Below are 12,657 nucleotides of genomic sequence, written 5' to 3'. Positions count from 1 at the left end.
TTAGACATCATATGTTGTTTTGTTGCAGAAGAGAACTAGATGTAAGGAATGAGCCCAATGGGGTCAATTATTACCCCCACTTTAGATAGTCACTACTACAGCATTGGAAAGTTAAGTGCAGAACATGGAAGGAGAATTGGGCTCTCAGCTGCAAAATAAGGTGAGGGCCCCTTAACAGCCATCCAGGTCTTATTGCCAAGACAACAGCTCACAGAGCTACCATAGTAGTAACCTGGGAGCTCTGCAAAGTCCTGCAGATGATTTTGGGGGCTTGAATTCCTACCTTGAATACTTTAGGGGGCACTACTGGGCTTCTTCTGTGAGTCTTGAGCTCATAGAACAGGATACTCTGTTACTTATCTGCACGTTGAAACGCTCTCTGATTGTAATCTCCCCTTCCCATTAAGTCTAGGTTTATTCATTTGATCAGACTAACCAGTCCCATTGTTTTCTTCTAACACTCAGAATTCCAATATCTTCTTGAGTGCCTTTCCCAATATAAATCTGCCCAGACCCTTGGATCTTTGTCTGAGGCCCTTTTCCAGCTCCCCTTTTAAAGGAGGCTTGGAGGATGGAGACAAGGGAAGAGGGCATTTTTATTTGTGGCTCCCCAACTGTGGAATGTACTCCCCAGCAAGGTTTGCCTGGTGCCGTCGTTAGCATTTTTTCAGTGCCAGGTAATTATTGATCCCCCCCCCGTGCTTTTGATAGACTAAGGTGACATAGATTGTTATTACTGTGCAGCTGGAGTTGTTTCTTCTTCTTTGTTTTGTTTTGTTTTATGGTATAATCTATTTGTGTTTTTAACAATATTGTAAGCCATTTGGGTAACAAGTGACTAACAGACGAAATCATAATATTAATACCCAACATGTTCATGTAGACTACAGTTTCTCATACAAAATAGCCTATTATTAAAATAATGCCCAGACATAAGTATCACTGGAATTTTCTGAAAATCAGTAGTATTACAAGGGTCTTTCAGCATAGCCAGTGCAATAAATGCACAGGTGTTGGTTATTGTTCTTCAAAATATTGTTTTGAATATTGTTCTTCAAAAATGAAGTTATGTTGTGAGTATATATTTATTTTCCAGCAGTATGCTGAATTTGGATCTGGAAAAATTCCCTTCCTCCTTCAGCACATTGATTGTTATGTGAACTATGAATGCCCAAGTAGTTTCCTGTGGTATGAAAAATGAGGATGTACCATTTCGTGCATTCCATTACTGTTTGTGGAACTTTGAGTTTATTTATGTATACAGATTAAAACCTTGAGACCTGTGCTTTTTCTACACTTTGTCAGTATTTGTCCAACACAAGACTGAGGAGCAGAAAGCTCTCATGACTGAATGCACACAAACACATTTATATAAAAATGTTTCATTTTAAAATTTGTTGTTTATGTTTTCGGTTGTTGTTGTTGTTGTTGTTTTGCTTGCTGGCCACACATTTTCCTGCACCATATTAAACTAGCCCCAGGACACTCATCTAGCCCCATTTTACAAACATGAGTTGCAAAATGCAGTCTGGTTATTTGTGCCTATAGATGAGGGCTGTTATCACATTGCTGGTGCTGAGTTGGGGCTTGTGGAATTATTGTGTCAAAAATAAATCAAGTCAGGGCATGTTTTTTGTCTAATGAAGAAGTTGCACAGGAAAGCTCAGTCTAAGATATCACATTTCTCAAGACAGCAAGAGAATTTGAAACAGGACGTCTAATGCAATTTGTCAGGAAGACTAATACAATTTGTCAGTTGCTGGTTAATGGTTGTCTAATTGGCATATATTCATCAGTATGCCTGGTCTGATGTGGGTCAGTTTGTTTATGGTGGTGGTGGGAATATTTTTCAACCTAGAGGGTGGCATGCCAATGGTGGGGGGGACCAGAGACAAGAGTGGGCAGAGCAACAGATGGGCAAAGCAACAAAGCAACACATCCACACAAATGTCACGGGTGTATACACACACACACTTCCAACCTCTATCCAGCAAGAACGAGGCACTATCACTGTTCAAGGATGCATTTCAGCCAGCCAGAATAATCAAATATGCTATGGTGCAGGGAGGCAAGGCCATTTGGTCTGGAGAGTATCCTGTGGGTCTTCATTCATCACCTGATCCTGAGATTCCTGAACCCCTTGTTTAAAGAATAAAAAGCATGTGTCAAAGTTATATGATTGATAGTTCAAGATCAGTCTTGAAGGTGAATAAGGAACATTTTTGTTTTGGTCCAAATAGGTATATATTCCCCTAGGTCATGTGCTCACCACATAGGTCTGCTGTGTAACATTCCTGTTCCTGTGCCTTCTTGTACTGCTGCTTCTGGGTATAGCACTGCTGTGCTGAGAGTGCTGCCATGCACTGGGCATTCACAGAAAGCTAGGGCTCTGTTGTAAAGTATATATTGGCCATATCACAGTAAGCCAAATCACAGTTTGGTTTAGATGAAATAAGCACATGGCCATGTATTCGAATTGGATCATTGTAAAATAATGTCTGAAACGTCTAGGGAAAACATGACATGTGCTAAACCATTCCTCCAAAGGGAGGGATAAAAGAAATATCTGGAGTGACATTTATGTAGGAGTTTATCTCACACTCTGCTTGCTTTTCCCTTATGACACAAATCCTGAAAATGTTAACTGGTGTTCTGAAAGACAAAACAGTGGTAGGGCCAACATCTTCTTCTGCTTGTGATGTGGCATTCTGATGCTTCCTCTTCCTTGGTATCTATATAGCTTCAGTCATTGTTCTTAATTTTTCTTTCATTCATTAATCACTCATTTATCATAGATGAGGAGATAATCAGATAGTACTAATTTATCTAAAATTGTATTTCCAAAAATTCCATTTCTTAAACCAAGAGGTATATTAGTATATTGTATTAATTTACCATTCATATGCTGAGGTTCATCAGAACTAGATTAGATTTATCCAAACATTCTTAAGAAACTAGAATATGAACTGCAGACCTGCTGATAAATATATATAACTTGTCATTGAAATGAGCCTCATACCATATGACTGGTCAATGTAACTGTAAGATCAGTGTTTTTAAAAACTGTTACCAGCAAACCAGGAAACTACCGGTACTGCCCTTTTATCTTATTTATTTATTTTTCTATTTACTTATCAAATGTACCCCTCTCCATCATTGTAGAATTATCTGGGGTGTGTGTCTCACACCATATCATACAAATACATGAAATCACAGAAACAATTATACACACACACTGTACAGTTCAACAAAACCAGTCCCATAACTGTTCCAATTCAGTAAACATTCCCATGGATGTTCAGAAAGAGGCAGAAGAGGAATATTTTCAGCTAGTGCTGAAAACCGGCTAGCGTTGGTAGTAGCCTAATACTGGACAGGAGGGTATTCCACAGCTGAGGTGTCACCACTGAGAAGGCCCTATTATAAGCCCCAGTTCCCCAGAATGTTAGATGATGTGATCTTAATTTCTATTCTAAGATGGGCAAAATATTATTCATATTTAACCAATGCACGTAGGAAAAGTTAGACTGGCTTTCCCGAAGGGAAATCAGGCCTAAGCAATTTTAAATATTTAACACCACCAAGAAGCATGCAGATGGAGTGAGAGTATGGTCTTGCATTTTCAAACTCTTTTTACAATAGAGAAAAGTAAAGTCAAGCAACAGAGAGCCCCATGGCACCCTCAATACCCACCAATGTATTGTAATATAAGCTTTCATGTTCTACAGCTTACTTCATCAAATGTATGACAACTGGCATTTGTCACTAAACAAGCCTAGCAATCTTGGCACAAGTGGACAGAGTTGGGAAACTGGAAACAGAAAACAAATGATCAGTATAAATGGAAAATTTTCACAAAGGAGAGGTAAACAGTGGCCCCACAAGTCTTCCGAACCAATAGATTAACAATGTACAGTTCTTGCAGATGTTGAAGAGTGTTGGATTTTTTTTTCCCATGCTGAGTGGCTAGGTAAGATCATTTTATTTTATTTTATTTTATTTATTTATTTATTTGGAAATTATATCCTGTCCTTTCAGTGCATTTGCATCTTTCAGGATGATTAAAAATATATGAACCAATAAAATCAGCATATTAAAAAAAATGTAGCAGGCAAAATGAAGACAAGAGCAGGAAAACTAAATGAAATAAGTGTTTGCTGCAGTACAAAAAGCACATTCCCAAAGTGAAGTGCTTGTCAGAATAAAAAAGTGTTAGCTGTGTGGTGAAAAGAGACAGCCAAATGAATTGCAATATTTGGAGTTTCAATAGACTAGGGGCACAGTCACAGTGAAGGCTGTCCGTGAACCAGCTCTCAGAGATGTTTGACAGTGCCTGTGATATTGAAAGACTTTTCTTACAATAATAAGAGGAGGTGATAAAGAATTCTTGCAACTTAAGACAACCTCAGGTCAAATAATGGAAAATTGATTATCTGAGTACAATTAGGCTGAAACTATCAGGGGGACCTGATTATGGGTAATTATGTGTTGTAAATAATATAATAATGTGTACAGATTAATAACAAGTGTGTAAAAATAAGTTTATGAAACTAAGGCAAAGTTATAGCACTGGGCTATATCTTGATAGAATTGCAAGTGCTTTGATTCAAATTGTTTATTTAGCAACATCCACCGACTTGGACATGCCTAGAGGGATTTTTTACTTGTTGTTTATTTGAACAGAAAACATTCTACCAATAGATCTGCTTTTGAAAGTTATCTTACTTCAGTTTCAAAATGATTTGCTATATGCTATGGTGGTGAGTGGTGGGTGTTGGTGTTGAAGAAACTCTTTGAGAATGCAGAACTGAGTGGTTATGGTACATATGAGATAACCTAGATGATTATAATGGGAATTAAAGATGAACTGAAAGTTTTATGACTTGTTGTAACTGGGACAGGAGACTTTGGGGACAGCAATAATGTTCAAAAAGTGTTGGGAGCAGCACTTGCCACTGGTAGAAAGCTAGGAGTTTCTTTCTGCTCGCTCTTCCATGCCATCACTTATTATTGCTGCTGCCTTGTAGTTGTGGTGATGGAGTTCCCCTCAGTGGCAGGAATTCATCCTCCCCTCCTCCCCAAATGCCCCTGAAATAATACTACATCACGACTCATGACACAATATCATTCCAGGGACATTTGGGGATGGTGTTTGCTGACCGCTGAGAGGAGTTATGCCACTGCTGACTCATGTGGTGGAAAAAGTAAACGTCATGGTGAAACATAAAGGAGAAACTGCTGCTGCTTGCCCCACCCATTGCAAGTACATTACACAGCGGGTGGTGCTGTCAGAAGGTTGGTGGTTTGAATCCCCACAACGGGCTGAGCTCCTGTTGTTCTGTCCTAGTGCCTGCCAGCCTAGCAGTTCAAAAGCACGCCAGTGTAAGTAGATAAATAAATACTGCTGCGGCAGAAAGGTAAACAGTGTTTCTGTGTGCTCTGGTTTCTGTCACGGTGTTCTGTTGCACCAGAAACGGTTTAGTCATGCTGGCCACATGACCCACAAAGCTGTCTGTAGACAAACGGAGGCTCCCTTGGCCTGAAAGTGAGATGAGTGCCACAACCCCATAATTGCCTTTGACTGGACTTAACCGTCCAGGGGTCCTTTACCTTTTAGGCGCAGCCTGACTCCCTCCTCTGGCAACCTGCACAGAGTTTTGCTTAATGGTTGCCATCAACTTGATTTTAATTAATTTTTATAATGAAATATTTTTAGAATGTTGGTTTATTTGATTGTTTGATTATTTGATTGTTGTTAGCCGCCCTGAGCCCGGCTTCGGCTGGGGAGGGCGGGATATAAATAAAATTTATTATTATTATTATTATTATTTTACCCCTGAAAGCTTTCAAAATGGTCCCCCACTAGTGACCAAATGTCCCTCAATTTCACCACCTGTGAATTTTGAAGGGGAGAAGGCAGTTCATTTCAGGCCTAGCTGAAAATTATTTGAAGAGGTGGAAGTGAAAAATAAATTAAATTGGGGAGGAGGACTGACTGTACAGCATGAAAGGGAACAAAAAATAGTGTAAGAACATCAAGAAGCATGAGAGAATAAAAATGCAAAAAGTATAATAAAATGTGTTGATATAAAAGGAAATGGGAAAAGTTCTTAAATGTATTTCAAGGTTAAAAGGAATAGAAAGAGAAGTATGTCATCTGGCAGAGTTCAAACAAAAAAAAATGGACAAGGGGGTTGTTCTGAAATGCCATAGGATCCTTTCAACTACCAGTGGCAATGGCTGTACATAGAACTTTCTCCATGTTCTCTTCAGTGGATCTATGGGTTCTATTTTGAGTTTTCATCACAAAGAATGAAGTAGGAAGATCAAAAAATGCTGTAAATGTTAATGAAGACTATTGGGATCTCAGGGACAAAGAATTTATATGAGGCAGATAAAAATGTATTTTGATAATTACAAAGTGAATCTTCAGGGTCAGATTTGTCAAAGGTGTTTTAAGGAAAGGATACATGGATAAATTTAGGACTGTTTGCACGCATATCTACTGTAAATCACTGCATGAGAAGAAGAGCAGTATTAATGTAAGCCTTACCATTTACCATACATTTCCATGTATAAGACAAGGTTTTTTTATTTTAAAATTGTGTTTAAAATTGGGGGTCATCTTATACACGGATAGTGTATAGGGGGGACGTGGGATTGGTTGCTGCCACGAGCTGGAGATTGTCAGCAGTGATTGGGCGTGTTATTGGTTGCTGCGGCAAGAGCTGGTGTTGATTTGCTGTTGTTGCGGCAATTGGGCGGGCGATTGGCAGTTTCTGCAGGGTTGGGGACAGACAATAGGTGGCTTTGGGGCCGTGTGCCAGTAGCAGCGTAGGCTAGGTGGGTGGGTGATTATCAGCCATCCCCCCTCAAAACATGCTCAATAACTCTGGGCAATCTCCCCCCCCCCAAATCTCCCCCCAATCTCCCAAAAATACACAGGGACATGTTATACACAGAAAAATATGGTGCTCACTTTCACTATATTTTCTTCAGGTGGCCATATGATGCTGCATTGCTGCAGAGGGGCAACCATTTTTCTCCTAAAAAATGCCCCTGGGAGGATGCTATATATCGACCAAATAAAGATCCATTGTGGGGCATAGGAGTGCTGCCACTATTTGCTGTAGTAGCAAGAATGAATTAAGAAAGGAGGAAAAGCAGGAAAAGATGTCTAGAACTGGAAATCACCCCATGCTCCACTTCTGAAAAAGTATTGTTGCATGTGAATATTTGCCGGAGTGGGAAAGGGAGACATAGCAGTGTATCTGCTTGACATACAACCCAGCTAACTGGCTTTCCTTTGCACACCACACAATACTGGGATGGCTGTTTGAACAAACCAGTGCTCTGCTCAGCAGCAATGGCAGTTGCAGAATGAGGGCAGCAGAAGGCTGAACTGCATGGTGCTGGTGAGAAAGAGAAGGAGCAGAGGACCACATGGGTTCTCTGTAGCCCTGAACTAAAGCAATCCCTATTTGCCCCCTCCCCTGCATATACTTTGCTGTCAGAGGATCACACCCATCCCATACCACTCCATCCCTCAAAGCCTCAAGGGTTTTTGTGTGTGGTACAAAGGTGCTTCTCAATGAGTGACAATGTAGAATAAGGTGTTTGTGTGAGGAGGCAACATATCCAGCCTCTTAAAAACCAACATGTTTAACTCTAATTAATGCATGAAGGGGTTATGACCATAGAGTAAGCTGTCCTGCCAGGCTTAGCTAGGTCACACACCCTCACCTTGAGAGGAAGGGCTACTAAACTCGTTGTTCTCTCCTTCTCCTTCTACCATGTGGACCCAACCAGTAAGGCTATCTAAGCCAGATGCTCCAAGATTGGACCACATTGCTTTTGCAAGCCATCTTTGTGTTTCTATAAAAATAATTTAGAAGCATTTACCACTTTGAAATGAATCTAGGTTTTGCTGCCTGTCTTTTTTTTGCTGTTTTATGGGAAAGGACATAAATCTGACCTTTGAAGAGTTTATAAGTAAACCATTTTAACCTACTAGTCTCTCTCTGTGCTAAGGAACGAGGGGAGCTTCGGAAGAAGCTTAGAAGGGGGTATTTTAAAGTTTTAACAGCCTATTTTTCCATGTTTGCATTGTTGCATATTTTGTGATTTTAAATCTCTGCTGGGGCTCTTTCACCAAAGAGAGACTAAAGGGCAGGGAGGGAAATTAACAAAGTGACATGACTCCACCAACTAATAACGTTCTCGGTTTCTGCCTTTTTTTTGAGTATTAGACTTAATTAAATCACTTTTGAAACCCCCTAATACATTTTCCAGAATAATTAACAAGTATGAACAAACTTAATTAGTCTGTAATAACATGAGGGACAGAGATTAATAACATGTGGGACACAAATTAATCATCTGCGTTGGACGGACGTGTTAAGGAATAGATTCTTCCTTTGACATGTGAGATCCTTAAGAGCATAAGAACATAAGAAGAAATTAGGGTCTCACAAGTCCCACAGAAGCTAAACAGGAAAACTATAAGCAGAGAATAAGGGCAATAAATATATTATAATTAAATAAATACATTATAATTAATTAATTAGTTAATTTCTATCCACCTTTTATCCAAGGAGTTCAAGGTGACATACATGGCTCTCCTCCTCCTCCTCCTCGTTGAACCCATACAGCAAGCCTGCGAGGCAGGTTAGGTAGATATTCTGCAGAAATATTTCCCAGAGAATGGCAAATGCATAAATAAGCATAACTAGCAACACTGGGTGATTTTACAGGGCTGGTGTAACCCACACACTCGCAGTCACAGTCCTGCCCTCTGCAATATACTTAAAATAATGATTGACTTTATTTGTATTGTCATTTACAGTGTTTTTTAAGAAAAATATTTACAAATTCGGAAGGAAATAAGATTTTTTTGTATGAGATATTATGAGTTCTTGTCTTTGCTTTCATCTTTTGTTTTTGAGTTGATACACTACTCCCTAATCGCAGGTACACTCAAATTATGGGTGCCTAGTTGTTGTTTTGCTATGGGGCAGCAATTTCTTCACCCAGGGAGACAGCAGGAAAGGACTTAAAAGCAACCCAAGAATCTAGATAATAGGTGCTTTATTCTAACCTTCTCTTTGTCTAACTGACTACATTGGATTTCCTAAATGTCAGTCATTGCGATGACTTCATTCCTTGGCTGAAACACTGAAAGGTGAGAGCAGGCTAGTTTTTCACAGAACAAATGAGAAAAATAGTGCTTGTACATTTTGCCTCATATCTCAGATTCGACAAATGCTAGAAATTTGCTAATTTTGAAAATGAAATATATAAATCAGGAGTTTATGGTTCAACTGGGGTGGGGGCAACAGCCCCTGCTGCAGGTGTGCATGTGATATTAAAGGTAAAGGGACCCCTGACCATTAGGTCCAGTTGTAACCGACTCTGGGGTTGCAGTGCTCATCTCGCTTTATTGGCCGAGGGAGCCGGCGTACAGCTTCCGGGTCATGTGGCCAGCAAGACTAAGCCACTTCTGGCGAACCAGAGCAGCTCACGGAAACGCCGTTTACCTTCCCGCTGGAGCGGTACCTATTTATCTACTTGCACTTTGATGTGCTTTCGAACTGCTAGGTTGGCAGGAGCAGGGACCGAGCAACGGGAGCTCACCCCGTCGCGGGGATTCAAACTGCCAACCTTCTGATCGGCAAGTCCTAGGCTCTGTGGTTTAACCCACAGCGCCACCCGCGTCCCACATGTGATACTACAATTTTTTAAATAGCAGATTAAGCAGGAAAATATTTTCAGCATGTATTATTCAACTTATTTTGTGATAAGCTAGCAGAGATCAAAATAATTCAAGTGATCTCTTATAATTAAATAGCTAGGCTGTAAAACTGGATTGCCATATCTCCCGCATATCAGATAGACCTCTGTACCAAAAAGACCAATCTTAAGATCGCTAGTGAGTTATGTCTCCTCCTTAACCATCACAGATATGTGGAAGTTATATATTCATCCCTGATCTCAAGACCTTAAATGTAGAGTATGTGGACAGCCTCAGCCTCATGGTAGTGGAAAAAATGAACCATGTGATGCTCTTAACCAACACTTTTCCTTGCATTGGGCTTCATCAGGACAAATCTCCAATGAATCATTCTGATAATAAATGGCAGTCTTGGAACTAGTAAATGTTTTAATTTTTAGTAATACATTGTCTCTTGTGAGAACTTTGATGCCTTATATATCACACTTTGAGGGAGCCTTTCTTTAGGGTTTTACTAGTTTGTAATCTTACAGCACCAATGAAGATGTGTCCAGTAGCTACCTAGAGATATAGTGGTGGTTAGATTTACTTTCTTCCTCCCATAATATTTTGTGTTATTTATTGTGAGGTCAGCAGTAAATAAAACATCAGTTATTCGCATTTATTTCTTAATGAGATTTTCATGCCAGTCCTAGGCATATCACACTGAAATCTTATTGTGGTTGCACAGATGGTTCAAGGGCACTGTCAAATGAGGATTGTGATATTCGTGGGAACACTGGCATGGAAACATTGGGCAAGGATGGCTAGTTGCTAAGTCCAAGTTTCCTAACATTTTAAGCATCCTTTCATTTTTTGCTTGGAACAACAACTTGATCTAAAGTCATTGACTAGTGATAATGCTTTTCTCTATGCTAAGTTTCTCCTGACAATTTCTGCAGATAAAGCTGCTGTTAGAGGAACAAAAGAACGCCAAGCCATATTTTCTTGTCAGTTGGCAACTCTTCATCTGACTCAGAATACAAATTCCTCGTAGATGTAAGACCTGGGGAGGCCTGCTGTGTCTCTAGCTAGGCTTTTCATGCTGATTTTGAAGTTGGTGCTGTGGTACAATGCTCTCAGGGATTTCAGCATTAATGCCAAGGCTGACTGTTCCAAGCACTGTTGACTGTAACCCAGATAATTGCTGGCAGAAAATGTAATATGTGGTAGAAAATGTGTTCCCCTAGAGAGGCAAGCATTTCCTTGTTTGGGATTTCAGTATGGTATCTTTGTCATTATTATATCATTACCTTCTGTAAGAATTCCTTCCTCTGATTCTTGTGAGATGGAAGTTAATCAGTTAGAATAGTCTGCCAACCAAGATTAATGGAGTCCACTGAATTTCAAAATTATTTGCAGAATTCTTTTATACTGGGGGATTTTTCTGCCAGCTCTGATAGTTGCTATGATGATGACCTTGTTTTACTTTGCCTGTGCTGTACAGTTCTGATTTTAAAAGCATGACCCTTAATACTGATAAGTTTGTTACCATTGGTGGTATGTTTTAAACTGGCTTATTAAATGCAATCTCTGTGTTAGTATTATTTACTGATAAATATATTATGCAGACCTTTTTTAAAATTTTCAAGTACCATATATTATTATTGTGTAGCTGTTTGTCCTTCTTGCCCTTCAAAATTCTTTTTAGGGTTATTATGTGGAGTAACGTTTTATTTTTTGGCAGTTTCATACTGTGTTATTTTTATCTTATGCAATTATTTCATGTATTTGTCAAGAGTTTTATAGATTCCCCTGAATCAGTGAAATGCATCTGGGGGAGGGGATTATAACCATAGCATCTTATTATTTTTGCCGGCAACATTCAGCCTGGTTTTTTGGTGCATCTCCCTTTTTCTGGTTGCTGTTCTGATGTTAGTCTTGTTGACTTGTGGAACATGATTCTAGGCATCCTCTCTCACAGCTTTGCTGCTATATATCCCCCAGTTTCTGAACAGTCTAATTTACTAGTTGCCCTGAGTCCTCAGCATGAGTCATGCTATCTAAACAAATAAAATCATTGACCTTGATGGCAGCTTGTTTCATTGATAATTTAGTTGAATTGTGGAATAGCAGGTCAAGATGTCTAGCAGCAGAAGTGTCTTATTCCATTTTCTCAACAGTTCAGGTCCTGGATTAAATTAGGATGGTACATAATTAGAAAGAACAGGTTTGATTTATTTTTAAAGACTTATGTCATACAAAGCCATGGGAGAAATCTTTAATTTCTACTACTGTAAATTTCCCACCCAGTGGAGCTGTTCCAGATGATATATGGCCTGGTGCGCTTTGCTTGCTTATCGTTGGAGGCGAATAATCTTGAACCTGCTGTGATGAGTACGCCGCCTACAATGAGTCCCAAAACATTAAACCACACATCATGCCAGGAGATCTGTGAATGATCTTACCTTTTTAAAAACTAAATGCTACTGGTGGAATGCATGTGCTAATCTGATTAAAAAGTGGTGGGGGAAGGAAGGGAATGGGGAAGTTTAGTTCTTTCTAGGCACACCATCTTCTTGCTCTAAACTGTTATTCCACATGTATCATACCTGCATTTCCTCAATCCATGGAGTAAATGTGTGTGTTTACATGATTAAGCTTGGCAAAATAGTGCAGAGGAAAGGGTAAACAACAACATCTCTGCATCATATTCCTAGTCAAATTAGCTGTCCCCACCCAGTGGCTGTGTTTAGTAAAAAGGAAAATAGTCAGGAAATCAGTGATGATGCTCCCAGTATATAGCATGCAGTTTAGCCCTAAAGAAATAGGAAACAAATTCATATGTTGACCTATTTTAGAAACTGGGTGTGTGTTTTAAATGAACTTGGAACATATGTGAATGAGTTTGTGTGGTGGCTACTTTATATATTCTGTACTAATACATT

General features: G+C 39.5%; 1 protein-coding gene and 1 long non-coding RNA gene across 16 annotated transcripts in view; one reads left to right on the top strand and one right to left on the bottom strand.

Moving 5' to 3' along the window:
• The window catches only part of ANKS1B (ankyrin repeat and sterile alpha motif domain containing 1B), a 330,248-nt gene that overhangs the window by 159,911 nt on the left and 157,680 nt on the right, over positions 1-12,657 (top strand). The window contains exon 1 of one of the 14 annotated variants that reach the window (XM_083573564.1): positions 4,280-4,477. The exons of the other annotated variants lie outside the window; for them this stretch is intronic. The gene's annotated coding sequence lies outside the window, so the exon portion shown is untranslated. Of the gene's footprint in view, positions 1-4,279; positions 4,478-12,657 lie in introns of those variants that run through there. 14 annotated transcript variants of the gene reach the window in all.
• Positions 11,489-12,657, bottom strand: part of LOC310743397 — a 40,452-nt gene continuing 39,283 nt past the window's right edge. For both annotated transcript variants that reach the window (XR_014538997.1, XR_014538998.1), the window contains exon 3: positions 11,489-11,900. This is a non-coding gene — a long non-coding RNA (uncharacterized lncRNA). The remainder of the gene's footprint in view (positions 11,901-12,657) is intronic.

This window comes from Podarcis filfolensis (genome assembly GCF_964270895.1).
Source record: "Podarcis filfolensis genome assembly, chromosome: 10".
Lineage (NCBI taxonomy): Eukaryota > Metazoa > Chordata > Lepidosauria > Squamata > Lacertidae > Podarcis > Podarcis filfolensis.
The sequence above is the reverse complement of the archived record's forward strand: the minus strand, read 5'-3'. Positions and strand labels throughout refer to the sequence as shown.